The sequence below is a fragment of the Neopelma chrysocephalum genome, unplaced genomic scaffold (genome assembly GCF_003984885.1).
Source record: "Neopelma chrysocephalum unplaced genomic scaffold, ASM398488v2 Primary Assembly neopelma1_44, whole genome shotgun sequence".
Classification (NCBI taxonomy): Eukaryota; Metazoa; Chordata; class Aves; order Passeriformes; family Pipridae; genus Neopelma; species Neopelma chrysocephalum.
In genome coordinates, this window is record NW_020897703.1 from 24,557,531 (window position 1) to 24,585,459 (window position 27,929).

The 27,929-nt window shown below is 37.9% G+C and overlaps 1 protein-coding gene across 4 annotated transcripts in view; it reads right to left on the reverse strand.

Moving 5' to 3' along the window:
- The window catches only part of MYLK (myosin light chain kinase), a 206,665-nt gene that overhangs the window by 150,106 nt on the left and 28,630 nt on the right, over positions 1 to 27,929 (reverse strand). Inside the window, exon 3 of one of the 4 annotated variants that reach the window (XM_027679011.1) lies at positions 14,277 to 14,353. The exons of the other annotated variants lie outside the window; for them this stretch is intronic. The gene's annotated coding sequence lies outside the window, so the exon portion shown is untranslated. The remainder of the gene's footprint in view (positions 1 to 14,276; positions 14,354 to 27,929) is intronic. 4 annotated transcript variants of the gene reach the window in all.

Sequence of the window (27,929 nt, forward strand, 5' to 3'; positions counted from 1 at the left end):
CAAGATATCAGTTAAATTATGTATGCACACAGATTTTCAAAAAATGCTTCAAATCTCCTTCCTCATTCATAAGAACCCAGACAATGTGGACTTCAGATTTCTTCTGGCACAATGCTCTCTTAGCATTTCTGTATATCAACATCAAATTCCCCAGAAAATCCTCTAATGTTTCTAGTATCTGAATTGCTGAGACCAACACAGAAATGAAATAAAGATGATTTCTTTAACCCTGATGCAAAGCTTTAAACTGAGAAATTCTGCCTTCATCTACATGAGAGTTAATCTTGCAGTGAATGTCTGTATTAGCACTCAGTCACTTGAGACCACAGCAAAAGTCTCCCTTTCCAGTATAAGCAACTCACAAACAGAAAACAAAACGAAACAATTTTATGACCTTAACTTATCAAAGAACTGTATGAAATCACAATATCATGTAAATAAGGAAGTAACTGATTGTATTCCAGAGACAAGAGGTGAAATCAAAGGCTCGCTTCTCTTCTAACAAATGTACTTAGCACCTGAAGGGACAAAGAATGACAGTCTCTCACAGCTATAGTCACTGTAATAAACAACAATTTGCCTGAAAAAGAGAGAGAATGATTCATTCAATTAATTGTTCTTTCATTAAGGACAAGACTCCAAATTCAATTCTCCGTTCAGCTAAAACCACAGGTTATCCCAGCGGTCTTTCGATTATTACACATCTGTAAACGGCTGCATAAGGAGTCCATATTTGCCAGCACATTTCTGAAATTTATTTTTCTTCACATATTAAGACCAAACATTTCCCAAATCACCATAAATATCTATTGTGGTCTTTTTTCCCTCTTAGTACAGACAATGATAATTTTCTATCTTCTTACCTCCTCTGTATTGGCCTAAATCCCATTTCAAAGTTTATTTCTAATTTTCTTTTTTTAAATATCCTTTTCCACAGATGATCACTTTTCAACATGCTCAGCTAAACACTCAATCTTGAGTTTTTCTTCCCACTTGTCCTTCTCCTCTGCTAAGATGCACCTTTCCACAGCCTATAGATGCCAATATGTGCAATGTCTTTCTGGCTGTGAAACTCTTAAACAACAAATCAATCTGCCAGTACAAAACTGCAATAAAATTTTCTGATCACCAGCAGAGACAAGAACGTGTAAGGTATAATGTGGATGCTATGAAAATCTTCTCCTGTCACTGTAATGCAACACAAACTATATTGCAGTGAAGTTGTAAGCCATAAGAGGCCAGTAACAAAACATATCCTTCCCCACGCATCTGTATCAACTTTGCAGAGTGTTTACAAGACTGAAACAGCATCAGAAAAAGCATGTACCACCTAAATGTTGTTTTAAAAATAGCATTGTAAGGGTAGTAAAATTGAAAACAAAACGCAACAGCCAACATTCAGAATCCAAGTCAAACTCGATATTCACCCATACAAATGGAACTCCATTTTGGTCAGTGCATTGTAATGTCTGAAACAAGCAAGAGAGAAAACTCCATGCACTGCAGATGCTCACAGGACTTCTGTAGGGACCAAATGCTCAAGTATCTGTCCTTAGATGCAGTGCACTGCTTACACAGGGTGACTATGACACCTCCTTACCCACAGAAACCTGGCTATGGTCCAAGGCCAAATTCACCAAGTACTTGAAACAGCCACCAGCACACACCTGGAAAATACACTGTATCCAACGTATGCTCATCCTGCAGGCATCACTGGGCTCCAGTATCTGGACTGCATTGGACAAACAGTCCTGTGGCTAAAGCCCAACTCCAAGCCCTACACAAAATGAAATTAAAAAAAAAAAAAAAAGAAAGAAACAGGGTAGGAGGAAGCAGAAAGAAAGAAAAAAAATCCTGAAAATTAAGCCACCATTACTGGTCAGGTTACATTTCTATTACATGTTGGTAAAATGCCAAAAACTATCAACAAATCGATGTGTAATAGAGTGAGACTGTAAAGTATAAAATAACGAAATAGCTAGTCTTTTCCATAAGCACATGTTGCACAGATTTAGGTTTTTTCTAAATAAAGTGTCTAAACAGGATTGAATTTACAAATTCAATAATAGCTCAAATCAGCAAAAGCAGTTTTCTAGCAACATAAGCTTCTAATCATCCACATTTAGCAGTCTGACTTTAATTAGCTATGTATGTTGAGGATGCTTCTAGTAAATAATTAGGAAGTATCCTTTTTCAGCTTAGAGGATGTTTAACAATTCTGTTCCCAAATAAATAACTTAGTTCCATGTTGTGCAGCCTGGTGTTACTATGGAACTACCATGTGAAAATATTTTAAAGAAATAAAGTTCCAGCAAACAAAGTTTCAAGTTTGCAAGTTGGTAGGCAGGAAGAAAGCAGATACTTAAAAGCCATGGAATGTACCTGATTTTTTCCTTTTATTTAAGCAAATCTATAGAATGAGGATATCCCTAAAATCTTTTTCTTAGGTATTTCAAGCCTGCTGCTGAATAAGATTTCAAGGATGCTACATGAACACCAAACATTTCATTTCACGTGCTGTGTGCACCTAGACTCTGGTCTTTAAACAAAACCAACTGTAACTGAGCTGCAATACAAACATTGTGGTATAAAACATAAGAGAAACCCACCATGCAAATGTTGGCTTGTAGGGTAGGGATGTGGTCAGACAGCATTTCTAATCTGGATTTTTTTTTATTCTTAATCCTTTCTAAAAAGCACATAAATCCTTACAAATTCTCACAGTGTGCCCTCTAATCTTTCTAATACCAAAGCAGACTAATGTGTTTCAAGCATTTTCTACTGGGAACAAATCTCTGTCACTCAATGCTCTGCTCACAAAAATAAACCCAAAAAAGCAAACACTAAGAAATCCACCTCATAGGTTTTTTCTCCTCCACTTATTTTATATAAGTAAATACTTACCATCAGTTTCCTACATAACCATTTAATTATACCAATTTCCTTTTACCAAGTCCTTCCTCCGAGGCAGAAGAAAAATGAGTTGCAGAGAGTGCATGTGTGTGTATGAGAGAGCAAGCTCAGGCAAGTGAGAGGAAACCAGAGCTGCCAGTGGAAAAACCTTTATTTGACTTACTGATATTGCAGCTCTACACTAAGCAGCACATTTTCACTTGGTCCAGCTATTCTGTTATTTTAGTCAGACTGGATTCAATAGCCCCTGAACCACCTCTGAAATCTGGGTACAACCTTTTGAGGGCTTTAAAAATAGGAGCAAAAGGACAGACAGCATTTGTCTGCTGTTTGGGAGTCCTAGTTGAATTCCCCGCTCCATAATGGGCTGCCTGCATGACCTCAGGCGAGTCACTAAGCCTCTCTTTTGCCATGGCTCCCCATTTGTAAAGTGGGGATTATTGTGCTTCCTTACCACAAAGAACTGCTTTGAGGATAACTATATTAGAGGGTGGGAGTCAGGCTACAGTAAAGGACCACATAAATAGCCCGACTAGCAAAAGGCACAAAATTACCATAAATTTACAGGAAGCTGGATCTCATTATACCTTTCTTTTTTTATAAATCAAATGAGGGAGGTTTTCAAAAGGCATGTATTTTAGAACTTTATGTAAAATTTACTCTCTTATGCAGATCACTGAACTCGGTTTTGTTAGGGACTAAATGCTACACCTTACGCTTCAAAACATTCAGCATGTAAAAGTTTCTTTCAATTCTAAACCTGCTTAACAGCTTCCCCTTCTCACACACCTTATTTCCTTTCCTACAGCTTCTTTCTTTACCACAGGACTAGTATGCACAAGGACTAACATGTGGTTACCACGCTTCTATACAAGTCTAAAACTTAACACATTCTCCACAAGACTACAGACATGAATTTTTGGGGCCATGTAACTTGTGACTACCTTTTCAGTCTTGCCCCACAAGATCAGATTAGGAAGCATCCTGCCTCCTGTCAGCTACTGGTACTCAAGAAACAGCATGTAGGAAGAACAATAAACGGTAAAGGATCAGCAAAGGTGGCGAGTTCATGTGTCAGTTTAGGAGATGGGAAGAGGTCGGAAGCCGGAACAAGTACTGAGGGACTTGTAACATCATCAACCATGGTCACACTGGTGCTCTGGTGAAGGAATAGCAACAAGATGTTGTAAATAGGACTAATTTGAACTGGCAATACTATTAACACAAGAGAAATAGATATTTTCCTTTTCTAAGGGACGATAGGGTACCGTCCACAAATCATACTTTTGTGATGTTCAGATTCCTTGTGCTCTGCTATTTGTGGGTCTCACTAAGTGCTGTGGTCAAAGCAGAACTTCAGAATGTGTCCTGACACTACAGGAGCAAGTGAGATTTTCTATCAGTCCTGTCTTGGTTAGGGATTCTTCCTCTGTTATCTCATCCATAAATGATCATCAATATCCTTCTTGTTCTGAAAGACAGTTTCTAGAAAAGTTTCTAGAAAGGTCCTCTTGTAAAAAAAAGAAATTGCAAGGCATTTTCAACCCAGACTCCTAATTGTCCTGCCCTTTTCCCAGTAAAATTTGATAGCTGCTATTAGACATGGGAGTAGCAACAGGACCAGAAGCCAAATCTTCATGCACAACCCCATGATCCAAAAATTTTGCAAGCTTAAATTCTGGCAACACCATGCATGTAAAATTCCTGGTTTTGTTCCCACAACATGCATTTGCATAACTGACCCACACAAATGGGAATTACAGATCAACTTGCAACTTGTGCTAAAGCTTAGACTCAGTAAAGTGACAGCAGAAGAACTCCAAACTAAGTTACAATTTGACTTGTGACAATCACGTTGAAGATTTTCCCAGAAGCAAGCAAGTTCTTCAAATCCCATAATTTCAGTGCCTTGAATCCCACATTTGGCACATCAGCCATGAGGCCCTGCATTAGCAAGGATCTTGCTTGTACATGGAAAAAGGAAAATACAGGTTCAAACTGTTCCAGGTGCTGATTTTAACAAAATACTATTGCAGCCCCTGTGTTTCATTCTGGAATAATTATGTTCTCCAGGATGCTTCAAAGGCTGAAATGCCATTAAGCTCCAAAGGAAATGTAGCTGCATATGAAATTCTGATACAGTTTGACCTATGAAATATAGTAGGAGCTTTCTGAAATGAAGGTCATTTTTTTAAGTAGCAATCTATGATATCTTCTAGGAGTCTGGCCTACACTGTTAGAGATAAGAGGAGATTAAAGGTGTTTTGGGGCAGATTTCCTTTAGTTTACTGTGTGCCTTTTGTATCCTTGCAAGAAGGACAACTATTTCTGTGCACTCTTCCAGGGCTTCTGTGATGCTCAGTTCATTAATTTTTGTTGAATATGCAAATCACCACAGTGGCTACTGTAGAAGTGGCTGACCTGGTGGGACTGAGAACAAACTTCATAACTAATATTCAGCTGACAAGTCTCTAAAAGTCACTAAAAGATATTGTCATACAGCTTAGGTGACACAGAACCTAATTACTTTTAGTGGAGAGAGATTTAAGAAGAGCATCTATTTCTCTAATCAACAAATTTTTTGCTTTTATTATATTTAACTAATATAATTATATTAGTTTTATAATGTAACTATTATATTTTATTATATATAACTAATGCAGCATGTACTTTAACCTTTCCATGGTACAACAACATGGATGAGTGAAGAATTTCATCCTGATCTTACGTAAAAGAATATCTCAAGATGATGTTAATGACCTATATTTATTTAAAGACAGGTTTAATAGAGAAGAAGGATGGAAGTCAAAACCTCTATTTATATAAATCCTGTAAGAAAAAAACACAAACAAATGAAAAATCACACATATCCTTTTAAAGGAAAATCATGCCCTCTATAGGTGTCTGTGCTGCCCAGCAAAAAAATCACTAACAACGATGAGACTTTCTTCCCAACACACACAGTTGTAAACATCTTGTAATTTTCCTCAACTTATCTGTGCTCTTTAGGATACCAAAGATACCAGGCTCACTGGATCTGTACAGATATCAACTTCACCTACTCTCAGTAGTCATGTTGCTGCAACAGAACATCCAACATGGCCCTGGTATGTGCCCTTGAACAATTGCACCTTAAAGGTTTATTGATACACTAAAGTAGCTGCAAAAGGTATTTTGAATACAAGGAAGGGTGTGGAAATACATAGAAGAGTGAGAAATGATTGTATAGTTTTGAGAACACAGAATCATCTTCATTATAAACAGACACACTACATTATTCAATTATTCCAAAACCACTGAGCATTGAATTTTAAGAAAGAACATGCCCATTACAAAGCAGTTGAACATGTGTCTTAAAAGAATGCAATCACATTTTAAGACTCAAAACCTTGCATGTTTAATTTGAAACATCAGATTAAAAAGCAGTAAATCAGGAGAGATCACAGGAAACACAAGTCCTTTGCAGCTGTTATCTTAGAAGAAATATGAATAACTATGTGTGATGTGCATTGGGCAGGTTCAGTATAGCATCCATACCTAAGAATTATTGTATAGCAGCAAATTGAAGCCAGAGGGAAACCCAGATGGCAAATGGGATGCAAGTTGGGCTTGTTCTTGCTGATTCCAAATGGGTTTCCTATGGAAGCACACTGGGGAGAGTAATTAAATCTACTTCAAAACCTCCTACAATTCTAGTTTATAAACAACGTTTATAAAAGAAAGAAAAAAAAAAGGCATGACTTACAGAAAGGTTTTCAGTGAACTAAGCAGGAGGTCACTGGAATTAAAATCTACTCGTTTTCCATTAAAGGATCATTTTTAATACTCAATATATACCAAAATCCAAACAACTTTGTCTTGAGAAGGTTTGGACTAAAAATCTCGATCTGAATTTCATAATTGACAGCTGGTGTCATAAACAATCAAACTTCTAATAACACCTTTCATAGTCCTTAAAGAAGGTTATGCAGAGCAGGCACTTATAGAATCTGAAGAAAGAGAGATTACACCAGTTCTCATCTTACCAATAAACCTTCATATTTATTTTCTGCCATTTATCTTGTGCTTTACAAGTACAGAATAACTGCTACAAGTTGGTGTTTATGATAGAAACATGCATGTGACAAAGACCATCCAAAATTCAGGGAGTCCTCTGGGTGTGGGTATGACCTTGATCACTAAACAGCAGGACCTGGACTACTAACCCATTTTTGCAGGAAGGAAAACAACTTTCCCAGTGCTGTGCTGCCTTTCAGGACATACAATGATGCCAGTAGCAGAGAAATCTGTAGGAAGACATTTGTTTCAGGTCATCTTCACACAGCAGGTGAGAATTACCACTGTCTCTCTCCAACTCACATCTATGTGTCACCAGTAACTGAACACCAAAGAATACCTGAGGATCAGCTGGGAATCCCAGATGACCATGTATTTAAGAGGACTTGGGTGAAACATTTGGAATAGAGGCTCTTGAAACCATCTTGAAATGCAGCTTGCATTTCTAGAATAATTTTCAGTGCCAGTGGAGGTGAAGCATGTCAGTCTAAGCTGATAATAGCATGAAGTTTCAGGTACACAAGCACAAATTTGCAACTATAACTCTTGCTTCAGACCTTAATACTCAACATACACAAGCAAAATAATACTGCTTTGCTAGCAGTAGTACTTAGCACTTAAACAATGCCTTCCATTCAAGCCCTTAAAAGTCATTTATATATATTGACTCTCTCAGTATAGAGGAAGAATGATTCAGTCCTTCAATTACCTCTTCTAAGATTATAGAGAGAAAATAAAAAGTAAAAACAAGATCTCAAAGATTCAAGAGCTGAATAAAAAATTAAAAGAAAGAAAAATCTTATTCCCTATTTATCTGGTAAGGTAATTCCTTTTAGCTGAGTGCAGATTTCAGCAAGGCTTCTAGCAGAGCTAAAAAGTTTACTTCTGGTACACATAACATGGAGCAAGTTTTGAGAGGTTTGCCCACCACTTGATTTAAATAAAAAGATTTATAGAATCAGTCATACTGTAGTGATGTCTTTGTGGTAGAACCTTATGCTAAATCAGCATATTACAGTGGAATTCCCTTTGGTTTGGGTTTCTTTTTTTTAAGTTCCACATTTCAAAGAATAACCACAGCATTAACTTTCCTTGATGCTGATGCTGCAGGTGGCCAGTTGCTATTGCCCATTTCCAAGCCAGTAGGACCATAAAATTGCATGAAAGGTGAGTCATGGAAGATTTGTGGTTCATAAACCGCAGAAGTTTAGACTCTAAATTTTGCTTTGTGCTTCAGTTTCAAATATATCCAGAACTCAAAAACAAAGAGACGTGGGTCTGCCAAGTTCTATGCCATTTGGGAAAATGAACACATGTACTCTACTGGCTGAGGTGTGTGAACCCTGGGGTAATATTGGAAAGAAACCTGTTGCCTTCAGCCAGAGATAGACAGGGCCATGGATAAACACCACTAAGTTTCAAATTATACTGCAAATACTTAATACTAAAGGAATTAGTTCTTCATTTGAAAGAGCCACTGGTTCTTCATGCTGAGACACTCTGCACAAGGCCAAATTCTATGCTGCCTTCTATTCTATGAAGTCCCATTACCTGTCAGCAGAAAAGCTAGTCCATAAGCTCTCCTGCAAGTTTATTTTTTCTGGAAACAGAAGTTTTGTTCATGCATGCAAGCCAGCATAGTCCACCAATCAGTGGTATACATCAGTCCTTAACAATGTATTTGGCACAGTAAAGCAAACAGAAACATCACCTTGCTGAAAAAGTTATAACCTAGATGTGAGATGGGGCTACACAATGACAATACCTTCTTTTTTCTTAATTAATAAACAGTCCAGTAATTTTCTAAAACCACTAGATAGCATGCAAAGCTTATGGCTGCAAGATGCTTCAGACAGTTGGACAGTTAAACCTTCAACAAGAACATCTCCAATAAGATTGCAGAAGAAATTTTTCTACATGGGTAACAGCTCTCAAAACTTCTGGGCAGAGCAATGTCTGTCCAAGGGAATGAGTTCATGGCTGGCCCACAACACCCACGTGATCTATCTGACACACGACATCTTCCTGTGACCTTCCCATCTGTATTCATAGATAGATAGAAGTGAAACCTTTAAGAATGTCATCCAAGAGAGCTGTAACAGAGATCAAGAAGTTAAAGCAGTCTTCAGATGATTAAATGTGAACCCTATATGCATCCTTTGAGCTGGGGACTTCTTTTCTACTTTACTTCCACTGTCCAGATTTTAGCAATGATATAACCAAACAAGACCAACTCCTAACACTGAGGCCATCTGTCTGCTCTTCTCACACCTGGTAAAGTTCCACAGCCAGTGCAACAAGCTGCACTCCAAGCCTGAACCAGCTGCAAACTTCAGAAACAAGCAAACAAAAAGTGGTGGCATTTTTATAAATTCTTAAACTGAATAATTTCCCAAGTGGGCCCCACTGTATGAAGTTGAGGTGGCAATTATACTCAAACAGTCAAGCTTGCTACAAAGAAGATGAAGACAAATTTATTCTCAATATACACGGGGAATAAGATGTGAAGTCATAAGCTTTTAATTGTACCAGGGACAAATCAGACACTTGGGAAAAAGTTTAATAATAAAGAATTGAAGCATTCTTGGAAGACATTGCTCAAGGAGTCCTGTGAAGTCTTCAGTGCTGGAAGCCATACAAATGTCTGTCAGGAATGACACAGAGTTGATCAAGGCTTGGATATGGAAAAGACTGGATGGCCTTCTGAAGTCCCTTCCAATCCCATGACTCCATGATTCATATAACAATTGATGTTAAATTTGGACTACAATATAGGACTTTCACATGCTGGATATGGGCCAGCAAGACAACTATTACTGTCTAGAGAACACCATAAATCTGAAAAGAAACAACTGTTATGAGGTGAAAAAAAAATCAGCCTATGAAAATGACAACAATATCAATATATAAATCATTAATGTTGCAGAGCTTAGTGAGAAGGAGTGAGACAAAAGGAATCAGGTTTAGTCTTAATTAAGCACCAGTTTGCAGATCTCAGCCAAATGTCCATTTCTGACAACCAGTGAACACAGTTTTCATTTGAGATTACAGAGGGTGGAACATGCAGGCAAAGAAATTAATGCCTTCAAAGACATTTCCATCTTCAAACATAAACTGCCCTGTTACATTCAAGCACTACATTGCATATAAAAGTTCTTTTACATACTTTTTACTGGATTTGTAAAGTAGAGAGTTACAGTAAGTTACTTAGGTCACATCACATTTCTTCAGCTTTCTTTCAAAAGCACACAATGTGTGTTCTCGAAACAATCAGCTTAAAAGTGTATATAAAAGAAGATTCAAATGTGAAACACTGGTTTGGAGCCTCTTCATATTTCCATGGGGCTTGTATGAACAGAAGAATGGTCGGACTCCATCTGAGATCCAGATCTGTCCTAACTGCTTCCAGCTGGGAGACAAGGCCAAGAAGGGCCCATGTTCCTTCTTCTGCTTGGAAATTTATTATAATGCCCCTTCTCATGAAATCTGGGCCCCACCCAATCCTCAGCCCCTCTTTACACACTATATCTATGCGATGTGCATATCAACATTTACTCCATCAACAGGGAAAAAACCGGTAGGAATAAAAAAATCTTTCCACCATGTCCACCATGTTTTCCTATCCCCTTCTAAAAGGCCCAAATTGAGCAGGACATAGCACTTCAATGCTTTTGTGAAGATATTTTACAGAGACCTGATCCCATCAGTCCCATCACCTTGTCTAACATTCAGAGCAACTGGACTATTCTCCTCACGGGCAGTGAAAGGTAGGAGGTGAATACACTGCCAGATAGAGGTGATCCCTAGCAAGGACAGAACAGGAAAAAAAATGTGATTAAAACAAAGGGAAAAAAAGAGAATTAGAAGGAAAAAGAAATAAACAGGAGATGAAAGAAAAACTCTGAGGATCCAAAAAGTTGCCAAGGAGGGGGAGGAGAACGGTCATACAGGCAGAGAGAAAATAATAAAGAACATATGATGAAAGCTGTCAAAGACCAACCAATATTCAGATATACTGGCACTGTGGCTGAGAATCATGATGCCTCCATTGTTGCATTCAACAGTTTTAACTGAATGAACTTTAGGACACTTTCTCTGATTTCCAACCCCTCCAATAAGAACAAACAAATGATCCAAGAATGAGTGAGGTTCATACAAACCTCTTTTGACTGACTGTCATCCACAAAGTTGTTTGTTGAAGAATCATTCTCTCCAATGTCACCTTCCTCATTTTTTAAGCTTTTATATTTCTCCCCACCCAAGTGCCTCACTCAATCTGTCTAGTTGCCAGTTTAGGGCAATTCTCCTTTTTATGAGATCCCAACAACTGCTCTGCACGCCAATACTGAAAGTGAGAAGGTCAGAAAGACGCCAATTATCCAAGTGTTTACACAGATGTGAATAAAAACGTGCAACGTTGATATTAGAAACAGAGAAATGCATTCTTCACTTTTTTTTTTTAAGATAAAGCATTAAAGAAGACTTAAAAAAACCTACATATGGAAAAAGCTAGTTCTTTACGTGTTGCTGACACTTCACATCCCATTGCCTCTTTGGTATATTTCTTACATATACAAAAATTAATTGCATTTTCTCCATCCTTTTTTTTTCCTGTTCCTTTTGCATGTAGTTCCCTTCAGAGATTTCTTCTTTGATGATAGACTCCTCCACTTAAATTAGGTCCCACTACCTCACTGAGATAGTTACGCTTCTTAGCAGACCAGCATATTAAAGCCTTGAGACAAAAATTTAACCTCACTCTGTTTAATTTATTCTGACAACCAATTCCAGCCACGAGGACAGAGGGCAGAACCTGGCCAGCTTCTGTGTTCTATCCCTGACCATACATTTTATTCTACAAACTTTATATAGGAGATGAGCAACAGGCAAAATAATGCTGTCTCACTTCAATTTTGCTGAAGTCAGTAGAAAGGTTGCCAGTGCCTTCAGTGAGACCTGAGTACGGAACCATGTCCAAGGCAAGCTCTTCATTTACGAGCACTTGCCAGGAGACTTCTGTGAGCTCCATACAGAGCTCTACAAGCTCTGAAAACCATTTTAGAACTGGTTACACTTTTAAACTCTGCAGAGAAGCTCTAAACTAGATGTGCCTCGGAGATTCATTTATCAATTTAAAACTAAATCTAGGTGTTCAGGCAAAAAGCACTTAATTAAGTTGGAAGTAACAAAAGAACCGGGAAAAGCAATCTTTGATTAGTTTGATGAGATTAAAAATATCAAATAATTTTGTAAAGCTTGGAAAGGGGGATTGAGAAAATATCAATAAAATCCATACAATTTCATACCAGAAAAAACAAGAAAGTTACCCCATGACATTGTCACAGAAGGTGTCAAATTAACATGAGAGTTCTGCAAGCCACATAGGATCCCATTTTAGACCCAAAAAAATCTCCATGCACTGAGAACGTGAGAGAATAATAGAAAACTACTTTTCCCAGTGTAGTCTCTGATATGGCATAGACACAATTCTAGCAAAGAGTGGTTTGGCCAGTTGCACAAGAAGATTGTTTTCTCATAGAGATTATTAAAATAGTGTTTTTTTGAATAAAAGACAATTATATAGACAATTTGTATCAGAACCAGTAAATAGAGAGTACAAATAATTTCACTGAAAACTGCAAAGGTACACAAACAAAGTTCTTTGGTCTTGCTGAGAAAATTCCTGGAATATTTGAACCTCGTGATTCATAACCAAGTCTCCTGATCATGGAATGTTTAGGCTTCAGATTTAAAAGATGCCTCCAAAATCACATGCAAAATAATTGATTTTTGAAAACTGTAGTGAGTACAAACATAAATTAAGAGAAATGAAGCCATTAAGTACCCACTTGTCTCAAAGAAAAAACAAGAGGACTCATCAGAATGAGGTGGGGGTTTTTAACATCAGGTATGGTTTCTGAGGAATCTAGCTTTATTCAGAGGAATACAGATAAGGTAAATAATAAAAACAAGACCTTATGAATATATAGACTAGTTAAGTCTATCACTAAACAACTGCAAATCAACATAGCACTATTTTGACAAGTGTCAGCAAATTGTCAACCCTCAGTAAGTACCTCTAGGATCCATAGCACAGGAAGCTGAGACGACAATACAAGCACAAAGACCTTTTTGCACAGTAAGTTAGAGGTCTGTAGTGGAATTCCAGCCATGCCACAGCACCAGTTTCTGCGATCCAGCCCTGGCAGTGCATTGCCACACAGGTTCAGAAAGCACAGGGATGTCACAGGTTACAACACAGGAAGATTTACCCTATGCCCCTGTCATAGTTTTAAATACTGTTCCTACTTTTCCTGTAAGCTCAACCACTGTAAGCTACTTTTTCCAGTAGCCATGGACCCCTTCCCTGACAACATGGAATCACAGAACCATTAAGGTTTGAAGAGACCTCCAAGATCATTGAGTTCAACCTTTGAGCAAATAGTAATGCTTTTATGATTACTATTATGTTTCCATAAGGGAGAGGAATGTTTTAAGGTGCAGAGCTAAGATCTAAGCTGGTTTAAATCAGCCTGTTTCCATAGGGCCACAGAAGTGAACCAGTTTGCAGTGGGTAGGGATCCGGTAGCACATCTTTCTGTAAAAGTTTTGGCAGCTCACTGTAAACCCATTAATCTTGAACTACACTACTAACAGTTCTGGAAGATCTGCAATCACAATGACTCTGCATTATTTATTCTACTGCTTATCTGACAGGAAAAACCAGCCTCCAGGAATCTGCCTGGTGCAGTACAGCACAATGCATGATTTCTGCCTCTGAGGCAACAGCCTCATATTTGGAATTACTTTGTTATCTGAAACCAGAGGTAGAGTAGCTAGTGAGAGTTTTCTTCTTTAAATTAAATAGATGGTCCTGTTTTCAAATAGTGGAGACATTTCAAGGCATCTTTTTTATTGCTTTAATAGATGACTTTTAAGCAGAGTAACCCAAGCAAGTTCCACACAAAATCCAGTAATTTGAAGAAAGGATTCTGCTTCTGATACTTACTCCCAACGTTACCTCACAGACTCATGAACAAAAATTAAAAAAAAAAAAAAATCACTTTTTGAGGAGTCAGGGGAAAAAAAAAGGCAATTCCTACAGTCAGGACAGATACCAAAAAGACTTGCCACTGCCCTATTTTCTAGTTTTAAGTTTCTAATGAGCAATAACAGCAAGAACAAATAATAGGATACAGCAGAGTTCCAAATAAGAATTGGTTTGTTGGTTTAACAGACAAGAGCAACTTTTCCCAGCACAGTTATCTAAGTCCATGAGATATCCAAAACAATTATTAACCACTTACTACAAAGAGGTAGTTGCTTCTGTGCTGGAAAAGACAGACACTATCTGGATTTATTGGTGCTGTGCATGAAGAGGGATCTGGAAGAAAATAAGAAGTTAACTAACTGTTACAGGTTTTTGATATTATAATTAGAAATCTTTAGAGCAAAACTTGAATAAAGAACACAACTGCCCAATTTGAAATGGTTTCTTGTACGTCTAAAACTTAGGCCAGTTTCCTGAGGTTGGCTAACATTTCAGTTACCATTGCCATCCCTAATCACAGCAAGTTTTTCCTTCCAGCATTGGCTTTTCTCTGAATTTGAAACCCAAGCTTAATGCAAAGCCACATCAAGCAGAAACAGGACAAAATAGATCCATGCTGAGCCTGTATGGGTAAAGCTGCAGAGATTCTTGCTGCTCTAGTCACAATAATAGTTTTAGCTGAAAAACTACTGGTCCATTTCAGGAAGTGGCTGCTTTGCTGCTGTGCCACACAAAGCCACAAAGAAGTGAAGCTAGACTTCTCCTAGGTTTTTTTTAACATATATTAGCTGGGACACAGCAGCATAGAATCTTAGAAGCTTGTAAAATGAATTAAGCAGACAAATGCACTGTATTTGTTTTCAGTTCAGAAGAAGGCTTTAATATTGAATACATACGAAGGAAGAGACATGCTAAATTGAACGAGCCTGGAGGCTTAAAGTGATATTAATTCCACTTGCATTCAACCATGTGGATCCAATGATCAAAGAGATTTGGAAGCCAGAAGGGAATAATGGAAATATCAACACTCAGCAATATTCTGTTGCCTCAGGGCAGCACAGGACACTAACAGATGTGAGGAGAGCAGCAGGGCCATCTCTGCTCACACTGAAGGGAGACAGGAACTACAGTCACACTGGGTTTTCATGCATCAACCTCAAACCTTCAGGATGCTGTTATGAAAGCGTGCCAATTGCACATCTACTCTTTTGCTTTATAAGCTTTATAAATACTGTCCTGGTTTTGACTGGGGTAGAGTTAGTTCTCTTCTTAAACCATGTCTTGTTAAACCATAACAGAAACTTTCTATATAAAGCACCACTAGTGATGGTCAGCACCTCTTAGCATGGCTTTGAGGAAATGAAAGATGAGCACCAAAACACAATTGTGGTAACTGAAAATTATCAGGTAAGTCTTTTAAAGAGACCAGAGACAGGGCTGTGGAGTAAGCAAGTGTTTATTTGAGCACTTACCACAGGAGATAAAATCTTGGTTTAAGCTGTTTAAAAAAGCCTTTCCAGATCTAGCATATGTATTTTGCATTATCCAGAAATGATAATAAATTAAACTAGAAATATTAGCTGTTTAAAAAATAAAAAAAATTAACCCTGCCTCCCAAGATTCAGAGCAACTTTTTGCCAGAAGGTTCCTCCACCAGCACAGGAGATTGCACTTCCAAATCAAACTAATAATGAAAGCAAGTTCTCACAGTATTAGGGCCTAAATTGTTCTCTGCTTTCTTGTAGAAAGACAGATCAGCTGAAGGCCAGTATATTTTTTTTTGTTATATGCCAAGCCTTAATTCTGTGAAAGAACAGACCTGATATTGACATGGGCTGCAAGTTTAAAATAAGTAGTTAAAACTGGACATGTAATGAATAACTTCATACTAAGCTTTAGTATTCAGCCTGCCTCAACTTAAAATAGGGTTAATACCTCACGTTCAAATCCCGTTGAAATGAATGGGAAGGTTCCCCTGATTTAACAGAATTTTGATCATACCTTTTGGCAAACCTCGACAGTTACACTCTTTCATATTCTTCTGCACAACACTTCCATCCAGAGAAGTGGAAAGTATTCTTGCAGCAACTGGAGATTGCTGGAAGAGTATTTGATGAACTGTTCCTCCACAAGTGTGCTTGTTTTGTTTTTAAAGTAGCAATTGTTTTCAAGGACTAGAGGGCTTGGATTTTGTTGTTCCTAAATGTGTAAGTTCTTTGTCTTTCTGCCTTGTTTTAAAAAAGTGTCAGTGATAACTTCCCTGATGTCTTGCAGCATTTTTTAAATAGTTTAAATTTACTTTGGGAAGGTCCTGTGGCACCTTGTAAATCTCCCAGAGAGTAGAAAAGGATTTTTGTGGGCTTTCTTTTTGCCAGATTTCCCCATGCTATGTGTATTTTAACTACTACTTTCTTTAGACTGAAGTGCTGCCTATGTTTTAACCCCCCTTATGCTGAGCTGCTGTATCTTCTGCATGGAAGATTCAAATCACCAGAGCCCCAAATGATCTGTTACAGGCAAAAAACCACTTACGTGTCATTCAAATAACTGGTAGATGTCCTTACTGTTCCAACAAGATAAGGATTGTCAGCATGCAATAGTCAACTAAAAACAAGTTCCACACAAAGACATGTATCTTCAGGTAAAAAGGTGAATGATAAAAAGTAGATAAATGTCTACTTATAGTTTTTTAGCCTTTCAAGCTGCCTGTGCTGTTACAAAGTTATTTTTCCCCCCATTCTTTGAAGATGGCTGAGCTGATTTTCAACTACAAACTACTGAAGGTTGGGGTTTTTAAATAATTTTAAATCATGAAAGAAAAAAAGAATCAATGGGAGATTTGCATTGTAAATGTTGAAGAAATGAAAGAGAAATACAAACCACATAAGACATAGCAGTGAACCCTCTGGTTTGAAAATACCAGCCATTTCTCCCTAATTGCTAATCCTAGTTAATGTCAGTCCCCTTCCTTAAGGGCTGTGTTGACAGATACATAGCCTTGCACATACATAAAGCTCTTCATGAATTTTGTGAGTCTAGTTAGACAGGTAGTATTAAGTATGCAGACCTAGATGGAAATAAAAATGAAGCAACAGCCATGGAATATAGGATACAAAATCTTGGTACAACTTTCAGCCAGAAGAAGCTGTGAAGGTCCTGAAGCCTTTAGATGAAACTTTATTGGCATCTGACAAAAGTGAATCCTTGGCAATGCTTCTGCATTTGAGTCAAGCAAATGCTTTAATGGTAATGATTGATTCTGAACTTACAGGGCATGAAAAGCATCACTGTAAGACAGATTGGGGCGCTGCTGACAGGTTTAGGGCTCAAGAACAGACATCCAATAAAAGAGCACATAAACATGGCTAAGTGAGACATCTGCTCCAAGTTACTCATTTCATCCACAAGAGTGAAACTGGTTTGCATTGTTTACAAATAAATATAGTAAATAATCAGGCAAATCTGTTGTTAGTTAAAGCATTAGGAAAAATACACCCTTTACAATGCCTCTTGCAGAAAGACATCTGATAACTGCAACCCAAATTGCTTACAGAATCCTTTATTTGGGTTTACCTTTTGTGTCTTCCCATTTCATTTTCTGGTCTCACAGGTCACTTTATTAGTTATGTTTTACAAGCAAACATCTTTTCTAGCAACAAAGGATGTCAAAATTTTGGCCATATGCTTACCATTACACCCAAGACTCAACAATCAAAAATTATCTAACCAGAAAAAGATTCTAGTGTTTTCAAAATACTTTGGAGAAAAACTTATTCATCTATAAAGAAAACAGACAACTTGTTTGGACTACTACATATGTAGTATTAGAGACTAATGTGCTTAAAAGACTAACCTTTCTTTAAGGGAATCTCAGTAAGAAATTTAAAATGAGAGCTAGATTTACAGCTGTAAACTCTTCCCAGGACAAGCAGTTTTCCTATTAGTGCATCTTCTACAATCATCTGCTTTCTGCAGTGTGATTTTTCATTCTGATCCCATTGAGAAAAGAATTAGCCATGGCATAGTGGCTTCTCCTGAGCTGAGCCAAGTGCAGAGCATTCAGCTCTTGAGTATTAAAAGTCAGATTTTAATTTGTTGTAATTTATTTCACAGAGGTTACTAGCACAAACCAGTAAGGAAAAGCAGCACATATGAATGTCTTCCATTGTTTTAAAGGAAAACAATCAAGATCAGCTTCAGACTAATAATTTTCCATTCTAACAAATGGTTTAACTTCCAGGCTCAACCCCACTTTCTGAACTGGATTGACTCCATTGGACACCCTACTTCGGGCTGCACATCAGCTGCTTCAGAGAAAGTACATGATGAATCTCATTCACTGAGAAAGGATACCAAAAGAAATAATAACATCTAATAACACTTCAAAAATAGAGAGGTGATTTTTATGCTAACAGAAGTACTGCATTAACATTCCGGAAACTGGTGGATTTTCAGTATTGAAGACTCAGAGTCTTTTGGCAACTGGCAGGGACAATGATGGCACCTTGCTGTGGTTAAGCTGGAGGTGTCTGATACTGTCAGCACTTAGACTACACCTCTAAGCTTCCTGTCTTAATGAGGGACGATGCACCCAAGATAACGAGTAAGGAATGAAGATTTGTGTATCCTTCTAAACAGTGATGTATTCCATCACAGGAATAAAGATGAAAATAAGAGTGAAAACACAAACAATGAAAAGACCCAATTAAGCCATTGTTGACAGTTCGGCAGCAAAGCACCTTCTTTGCAGGTCAGGTACTGCCTGTTCTTGACACATTATATGGTTCTTCTCAGTGGGGACAGAAAAGGAAATATGTAAATTGAACTACTGAAGTTCTGCAGAACACTGGGAGCTATCTTGACTTGCCTTCACTCAGTACAATTGCTATTTTTTTCTTGCTAAAAACCTATATTTATCATTGCAATGCAAACCAGACATGAAACCACAGAGAAATCAGGATATTACAGCTGGTGGAGATTCAAAATATCTTCATTTGATCCTACATGGATCATCACAAGACTGACTCTGTAGGGAAATTATTGCAGTATCAACAATCACAGAAAACAGATGAAGCAATACCTGCTTATGATTCGTTTTTGTCAGCTCCTGACCTCTCACTAGTGCCAAAACTTGGAAAAAACACATACTAAATTAAAACCTAATGGTTTTAAATGTTGGAAAATATACTTACTTCTCTGGAACCAACCTCTAATAAAAAAATAAAAATTAACATCTTCTGCTCTTGTAAATTTTGGCTGCTCCACCTCTATTCATATTCTTTCTTTATGCCTGCAATGACATCACTCAATAATAGGGAAAATGGAAACTCATTGCAAGCTTAATTCATGGCCCTTTAAAGGATTCAAGATGCAAACTGTACTGAACTAATGAATTTACAGGAATGGGACCCTCAAGAGTTTTATATAGATGTTATTTAGAGGTCCAGACACCCATGAACAGTGGAAAATACAATAATTCAAAATTCAATCATTGACATATCTTTAAGCAGAAGAAGGCTATGCTAGATTTCAGCTTAAATCATAAAAGGAAGAAAAAGAACTTCGAACATCATTTTAAAAACTGATCACTAGAATTTGTAAAAAATATTTTAGTCTAGAATTTTCGTGTTTAATGCTCATAATAGTTCATTTCTTCTTTTATTAACTACATAATATAATCTTGTTTATCTAAAATTCTTTGGGGATTTCTGAATCTTCTTGAGAACAGACATTCATGAATGGAGGGATTACAATGAATTGCATCAGTTTTTAGAAGAGGTGGAGTTCCTTTAATGTAGTCTCTTAAAGTGAGCCTTTGTTCTTTTTTTATTGCACTGCGGGGGAGGGGACAGGGAAGGAAAATCCAATCACATATTATATAGCAAACTGTCCTTTAACTGAGATTTAAATTAATCAGAGCTGTTAATTTATCTGTCAAAATTTTATGCTACTCCAAGTAAGGAAACAATCCTGAACTACTACTAGTTCTCATAAGATTTTTCAATAACTAGAAAAATATTCCCTTATACACTGAGTTCCCCAAAGAAATATTTCTTCCCCAGAGGACTGTGCAAGGAAAAGTGTTTCTCACTTCTAACAGCAAGCCTGCCCAAAGGAGAACTTCTCTTCCCTCCTCGTTACCTCTGAATTCCAAGACATCCAAAATAGACAGTGCTTTGCCTTATCCATGGTTAATGTGTCACTGCTGGAACAATTGCTTTCAGCCACTGTTTTTGCCTGTAGCTGAAAGCTTGACTGGTTTTGATGCCTTTTAATAAACTGACATTTGGGATTAGTCCAGTGCAGTATCAGCCCCATTCAGAGCTAACAGGTACAGAAGGAAGAGAGGTACAATTCAGCTTCCTCTTTTCCTTTGCAACAGCTAACTCAGGTTAGAGGCAAAAGTGGCAGCTACACCTAGAACTCTGCAGAAAAAAAATAGGGAAAATAGCATAGTACAGATGAGACAACCTGCCTGGTAAGAAAGTAAGGACCTTGGCCAGAAACAAGACTGTACTCTACAGGTTATTAATCAATCTGCAAATAGAGAAGGTAGAGAGGTAGACAACAGATTCATACGTTAAAAGAAACACAGAATAGTCACTGGTCCTGTAAGTCAAACCTGGTGGGTTTAGGTTTATGATACCCTATCATAGCAAACAAAATCCACCCTAAGATGCATCTAACACAACCGTGGACATCTATCTCCTAAATTGGGACTGAGCATAATTTTCAGGGTTACTGCTTGTATGCTTGAGCTTTGTGAACACAGATGAAGAGAAAATAACCCCTCTGTTTAAAAACATACTGTACAACTCCTTGATTCCAGATATTTCCAAAAGACATATAAAAACTCTGCAAGAAGAGTGAGGCGTAGAGACTGACAGCATACAAAGAAAAACATTTGCCACCTCCCTTAAGATGATCTCTTCCCTAGAATACCCAGGAACACAGGGCATCTTTCTTCCATACATATTGATCACTGCAATCTATAAGCCTAAATTCTTCTCCTCTGTGCCAGTCACCAGACTCTTGAATTTCTACAGATCTGAGTGAGACCCAGGCCTTTTCCAACCCAAAAAAAAAAAGTAACACTCACAGCTTTCACCCAGGATAATTTGTTGACTTTGGAAAAAACAGCCTCACAAAATAAGGTTACTTGAAAAAAAGAATCTGTTTACATGAAAAGCACTAGCACAGGACAATATTTCACTCAGTGGTGGAAATACTGGGCTGTTACTTTTGATGTTTTTGCTTAATAAAACCTGATTGCTTTCCAGCTTTTTATCTCAAACTGAGATCAATACATTCTTAATTAGATGCTATACAGACTTCCCTGTAACAGAGACAGTGGCAATTCTCTTTAAAAGATTGCAAATTACCCCTAAAAAATAAGTAATTACCCTTGTGCCATAACATACATATTTTTGTTATCCCTAGCTGACAACTCAGCCTGACTGAGGATGAAGAGAGCTTATTCTTATTTTGTTTCAGTTTGAGTATGAGCTGAGAAGTGAGGCATTTTAAGAGATTGCCAGTTTTCCCATAGGTCTGACAGAAGGAGAAGGAGAAAACAGTCCTTCCTGTGGCTTGACACACCTAACAGTAATACTACCCAGCTGCACTTTGTATCTCTCTTCAGTCAAATTACTATGATTATTTTTAAAGGTCACACTTATAGTGGACAAAATAACCCAAATCACCCTTATGAAGCTTGAGTTCTCTTTAAGTTTCTCTGTTTCACACAAAAACTAACACAAACTTCTCTTGCTGCTTCACACAAATCTCACACTTAAGCATATTCTGGGCAGATACACACACTTGTGCTCACTTACAACATTTTTGACTGAAGTGAGTTCTCAGAAACTGCGTAAGTAGGATTAAAGCTCAAAAATTTCTCCCTATCCTGTGCTCTAAGGCTGGCTGTACACTCCAGTTTTTCCATAACATACCTATGCTACAGTACAAACAACCAGAGATTCCAGCCTTCAATTGGCCTGTAAGTCATTCAACATGATTTATGGGAAGACATTCTGCTGTTACTCAGGAGATAAAGCAATATGGTAACAATAAAGGAGTGAACTATCAAAATCATGTAGAATCCAATGAGGCTTTCCCTCAGCACCAGTTAGAAGGATGCTTTATAACAGATATCTGTCCTTCAAAAATAAGAAAACTCTAATTAGATTAAGTTTTCAGATAAGCTATAAACTGGACCACAAACTGGAAATTGAACTGAATTGAAAATAGTAACTGAGAATTTTTACTGAGTTCAAAGTTAGAAGACAGCCCAAAGAAATTGTGCAAGAGTTCCTCCACTTATTTAAGAACCTTTAGAGAAGACATCAGTCAACCCAAGATGTCTCTAAAGCCGTATTATTACTTTTTAAGATTTCGGTATCGCAGTTCTAGTGAAAATTAAACTCTCCTTCAATTTCCAACTTTTGGGTCCAATTCTACCATCAGTAACCACCTGCCCAGGTAGGTACCATTATAATCAGTTAGTCATGTTTTTATCCTTTTGAAACATTAAGTGGTCTGAGTTTCTTTAGTCTGTGGCTTCAAGGCATTTTTCCAGACAGTGCATCATTCTTTTATCTTTTTCCTGAATCTTTCCCAATTTCAGCCTTCTTCATAAATTGTGGCTACCAGAATTGGATATGCCAAGTGTAAGTGAATCATTGTCTCCACAGTGTTTTACAAAAAAAGTAACACTCCCACCTCTCTCCTCCCTGATTTTCCTTTCCCTTCTCTAAGTGTTCAATAAGAGCTTAATCAGATCTCTTGCCTCCAGCATCACAAGAACAGTCCATATTTCCTTGTTTATCCAGTATTAGTCTCAGAACATTTCCAAAGCTGCTCTCAGATGTAACATCCCATTTTGTGTCACCCACATTCTGCTCCCATATACATGATCTAACAAGTGACTGTTTCCAAACGTGAGTCTGCCTTGCAATAAGATCCAGAGTAGCACATATGTGCTCCTTACATTATAAGTTAAAAAACAAACATGAAACCAAAAAAAAAGGAAAAAAACCCCAAACAACCCTCTGTCCCTGTGAGGCTGGTATGCTGTCAATAAGTCCTTGGAATTATCCACTCACCTAGAATCAGAACATGGTGTACTGCAGTCAGGGTGCTTCTGATACGAGGGAATTTCCCATCAGATTTCAGTAGAAGCAAAGGTCAGGAGACAATAACAGTTTTGTATGTGTTGTATAGAAACACTAATTTGAAACACAGTGTGGATAAAAAGTATTGAATTTGATCCATTTCCAGTCAATCTTGGAAACAAATACTGGGCTTTTACTGATGTATTAATAGATGGACAAAATTCACCTCTGATGCATTGATGCCAGGGATGGATTTACTTGGAGCATTTAGCCTGCTAATCCCATTAGTGAAGGCCTAGTTGATAGAAAAACCATCCCAGGAGATGTCACTACTTTACCCGCTAGAAATACTAAGAAACAACTAGTAAATGATTTAGGGATTTTCCACACGTATCATTCAGACAAATCTTCCATTGCTTCATGCTACTGACAGTCAGACAGGTAGCAAATATCGCAAAGTGGCAGAGACAATTTCAGTGGGGAAAAAAGAACAGGGATTTTGCTAAATCTGTTTTCTACTGAAAAACTCATAAATGGAAACTTATTTGGCATCTTTGTTGGAGCAGAATTGGCAGAGTAAGATGGAAAGCAGTCCTGTATCTCATTACTTCCTCTACTATCACTAGCTGGAAACTTTGGAAAAACAGGCCCCTTTCTGTTTAGATACAAACGTGCTGTTGCTGTACAGCGTGTCTGGCTTTCTCTTTCCTTCTCCTTAGTTTGGATGACATCTGCATACAAAGGCTCTTTGTCTTTTTAAAGCTTCTCCTACTACTGTTTATTTCCTACCTGACATCTATTTGTGATATCATAAGCATTTCCTAAGTAACAATAACAATGTCAGCAAAAGATGGGTAAAATGGCACCACCACGCACACATATGTACTGAAGTGTTCCCAATTTCACTTTAACTTGGTGAAGTTAAACCAAGTTTTTGGTATTTTCATTAATTAGTTAAGTGCAGACAGATATAACTTTCTAAAAGTGGACTGCTAGTTAATGCATAGGATGAGCAATATCAACAGCTACCTGGCTCAGCCAAAATAAGACAGTGATTTAAGGTGATGGGAAGAAGCACCATGTGTAAGAAAACCTGTGCTTCATGCCAGGATTCCCCAGAAATAAAAGATGATGAAAAAAGACATCAAAAGCTATGATACAGGCTTGACTGCAGTTGGTGAACTATTTTGAAAGAGCTGCATTCATAAAAGGACATAGCAGCTGCTTTACCAGAACAGGAAAGGTGTTCTTACATCTCACATAAGCCTAATCAGGGCAGTACAGTATTCTATAGACACATCCAGGACAGTTCAAAGCTAAAATAGCAACATGAGCATGCTAATCCACTGGACTAATTATCACTCTTGAGACCTCAGCTAATTTTTCAAGGTATTTGTTTGCATAAGATGTATCAGCACAGAAAGTAAAACAGTGGACTCTCAATATTTTGCCTTGCTTTTCTAGTTTAGGAAATGCAGTTTCCATGCAAGAGAAGCAGAAATCTGAATTCTATCATTACACTCCTTAAAGTTTGACACTGAAAAGACAAACTGATATAGCAGGCAGAACAGTCATCTAGCAGGATATGGAATAGCTGACACTATTTCTGTATAAAGCCATTTAATTTTTTACTTTTCCTTCTTTTTATCTGTAGTTTATTCGGTGCAAAGCATCTGTGTGCTTGTACAGAGCCAAGCACAACGGCATCACAAGCAGTCTTTTTTCGGTGAAACAAAAATACTACATTTTTTTGTTTCCAGGTTCTCACAGTAGGGTAGGGCTCTGTCTCACACATAAAGATGTTGGGCAAAATGGAATACTATATCCAGAGCAACACAGAAGAAAACAAAAGCTTAAGTCAGTCATATAGCACAAAGAACCATAGTCCCTTTGCACATCCAGTCTTTAGCTACTCATGTCACAGCTAACACTGGAAATTAGCCCCCCACCATCCTCTTCTCTCACTAATAAACTGATTTCTTTTAAAGTCACATGCACTCAAAGGGCACATTTGCTACAATTGTGCTGTATTGTGTTCAGACAAAACTATCTCCAGTCAGATTGGGCTCTTTAGACACGGTGAGATCAAACAGCTCACAAAGTCCTTTGATGGAAATTTAATTCTTTAAAAATATGCACAAGGTAATTGAAAACACATTTTATGATATTTCAGATTATAAACAGCAGATCTCTGGCTGGGTTGAACAAATAGCATTAAGCCTTTTTCTTCCTTCTGAAAAACCACAGTGCTTGGCAGCATGAAGCACTGATGCATCTTCTGTACCAGCACAGGGAACCAGTGATTATAATGAAGAGCTTGTGTTAGGATGCAAATTGTACTCCAACAGAAGAAACTGTCTGTAATCAGTTATTGTTCATTCAAAGCCATGTTGTGATATTAGCATGTTTTTCATGATCTAAGCACAAGGCCTGGTTTTATTACATCTCTCCCCCAACCCTTTCCCTTGCAGAAGTCTTTCAGAAAAAGCAAAAGTAAGTATTCTTTGCTCACAACCTCCAGTCTTATCATCAATCCCCTGCACTCAAGAAGAGTATAAAGTGCAATTTCAGCTTTCCTCACTTGATTTTTAGACCTCCTTGTCTTTGCTAGTACTGTGAAATTTTGATGAAACAAATCTGTATGCAAGCTTTATAGGAACAACAATTATAGGGGGAGACATGCTGCTTTATCCATGAACTACCACTTTCACACACATGGAGATCTGTTTGGTTCCATCACTAGTACTTTGTGTATTTGCTACATGAACAAGAAAGCCCTGAGCAGCAAATGCCATGGGCTGTCCAAACCTCCAGTGTTCCATGCTGCCAGACTACTCATCTCTGCTTCTATTTGTGCAGCAATGCAGGGTCCTGCGTTGGGTGTCAGAGAAAACACGTGTGAGAACAGGACAACCAAGGTCTCATCTTCCTCTGAAAAAGACAGGATGTTAATGGGGCAGAGTGAGTGAGAACTTTTCTGGCAAAACCATTTTAGAAAACAGTACCTTTGTTACAGATGAAGTATTTCACTCAGGCTACTGTGAAGCAGGTAATTTGTAATCAAAGAAAAAAAGTACAAAACCAGCCTTAACTTACCCCCAAAGGAATAATGATCCAGGAGTCCACAGGTGTTCAAGACTGTGGAAGACCCTTAGACTCTACCTGAATCATATATAAGCCAGCTATGACTTAATGCATAAGAAGTGTCTCAGTGCATTTAAAACGTCTTTTAGTAGTAAGAGCATAATGATTCTGTGACTTCTCTTTCTCCTGTCCCAAGACAAAAAGCATCGGGGAAATCCAGAACTATCTGGGGTTCCTTCTGCGGCAGAGCCACAGAAAAATCTTGATGCTCAATACACCAGGAGTCAGAGTCAATTTGAGAGTGTGTTGCTCTTCATCATTTGTCACATTTTTGACAGACTCTGAGTAGCTCAGGATCTACATTTTCTCCTCAAACTACAAATTATACTACCTCAGCCCTAAAAAGGAAACAGCTATAATTTTTATTTCCATGGAGTTGATGTTTCTATTAATCTTCTTCCAAGTCAGTGACCATTGAAATACATGGAAGTTTTACTCCTGAGTTGGAACAACACAGGCCAAGGAAAAAGTGGGCCAAGACTGATGTAGCCTTTCACTAGGGCAAAATGCACCTTGTTGCTTGCTGCAGCTTCCTCATTGCTTAAGTTACAAATAAAAAAGCAAAGACAAACTTTTGTTGAAGCAACGGTATTCACCATCTGCCTCTCTGCTTCCCGTTCTGTCTGTTTATATTGACAGAAGCTTCTTCATTGTGTGAGGGTTAAAGAGAAACCCTAATTTTATAGAAAATGCTTCCCTTGCTTCAGAAGAAGCAGTTGATGTTTAAACTAAGGCTTCCTGCCTTGTTAGTTTCACAAAAACACATGCAGTGACTGGAAATAAAATGGATTTTAAGTGTTAGGGTATCATCCTTGTTTCAAGCCACTGCACTTGCTTTCCCTGGGTCACTGAAAGAATGTGCTGCCCTTCATACAAAAGGAATAAGAAGTTAATGTGTGAAGTCTAAAAGGCTCCACTCTTCCATAAACTCTTCATCATGAAGAGATTCTTCATCATAACTAAAGTTTTGAAAAGTGAAACAATCCAAAAGTACAGTGTAATCTAACAATAAATCAAGCTTTAAAGTGACGGCATGCTGAAACTCTGCAGGAGGAATTGCAATCCAGTGTGCCTAGGTAAAGCTCAGCAAACCAGTGGTCAGGCAAAACAGAATTGACTGCTTTTTGTTCTGCACCACACTCCCTGGGTGAAGTGAAAGTACAGGAAAATGAAGTCTTTCCCTCTCACAACTGAAGCTACAACAATGCAAATCACAGGGCAGCATTGACTTGTTAAACAGTTTCTGCTGGCTCTATTTTAAAGCTCTAAAGGCTTTGAAGTGGAGTTGTAAACTCAATTGATTTCAAACAAAAGGCTAATGTAATCCACTTTCGGCACCAGTACCATGCTGGCAAGTGAATACACCCTTCTCAGTAATCGAAATTACTTATTAGTGTTTAAAGCAATTCATTTCAGTGTTTTCAAGCCACTTCAGAAGTTGGACAGGAATGATCTTGGCTGAATTCAGGCACAAGGAAACCAAGCCAATATCTGGACCTGTTTTACTGGGGGACAGTGAGGTCTCCTGGAACACTGACATTAATATCTCACACATCCATGTGCCCTTTTTGTCCCAAACTGCTTTCCAGGTATTGTAGCTTTATATGTGACTTATTACACACAAGTCCTGGAGTGCAGCCATCTCTGAAGTG